Source organism: Olea europaea, chromosome 5 (genome assembly GCF_002742605.1).
Source record: "Olea europaea var. sylvestris chromosome 5, O_europaea_v1, whole genome shotgun sequence".
Lineage (NCBI taxonomy): Eukaryota > Viridiplantae > Streptophyta > Magnoliopsida > Lamiales > Oleaceae > Olea > Olea europaea.
Genome location: NC_036241.1, coordinates 3461887 through 3463048, shown reverse-complemented (window position 1 = coordinate 3463048; position 1162 = coordinate 3461887).

Below are 1162 nucleotides of genomic sequence, written 5' to 3'. Positions count from 1 at the left end.
TCTTGAGAAATATTGATTCTAGGTTCAGAAAACAATCAAACGAACACCAATCAGCTGACTTGACCCAACAACCCTCAACACCTTTGGTTGCCTCAGTTTTAACCCCCACAAAGGATACAATTGGTGATGGTATTTACAAGCTACAAATGAAGGAATGAGAAGAAGAAACAATGGTTGAATCTCTTTTGTATTCACACCAAAACCGGCTCCCCTTTCACCCTCAAAGTCAGCTACCTCTCTCTCTTGCAACAATACACTAACACAAAGAGAAGAAAGACACGACTATGTGTATATAAGCATTAGGTTTACATTTGGGCCACCACTTACTCATAATAGGCCAAGTTAATGGGCTAACAATAACCAAATCCATACATTAATCAAGCTACCAACCCAACTTAAAACTTAGGACTTCCAAAGGTGTATTAATTGTTTCCGAGTCGAGCCATCGCTTTGGTGTTCATAAAAAATTCGACAATTATTTTAAATCATCGTCCAAATTTATTAGTATCAAAACCCAACAAATCTTCACCTTGATACTCAATAAATCTGCAACCAATCAAAACACAGAGTTTATATTTGCATAAGGTAACCAATAAAATTGGTATCACAGACCTTGCCTCGTGTTTCCAGCCTGAAACATATACCATACCTACTCCATGTACTCACCAGGGTTAAGATCAAAAATACCCAAGTAGAAGCAAATTGTCACAATAAGCAAGCAAGAGCAAATAAACATGCGATAACGATATATTATAGGATAACACACATTGATCTTTTCATAAATATGTCCACACAGAACCACAAATTAATACCAAGTTAATCAAAACACAAGGTCAAACACATATACGACAAATGCATAAATGGCCCACGAAAAGATCTCACCACACTTATCATATCTCATTCTGTGTTGCTCACACCTCGAGAACACATATCTTCTCTCATCATCCACTATGCTCACTAGATTGTTCACTCAATTCGTGTCTAACTTGTAAATCACAATAGATTTTAAGTTCTCGGGATAATCCTTTATCACCACATCTCTTCTCCTAACCTACGTAAATAATGGATTTCCACCTAACAGAAGTAATAGAAGTGTCTCTCTCACACTCCACATGTATGGGTCTCTTCATAGATAAAGTATTCCAACATTTAATCACATTTC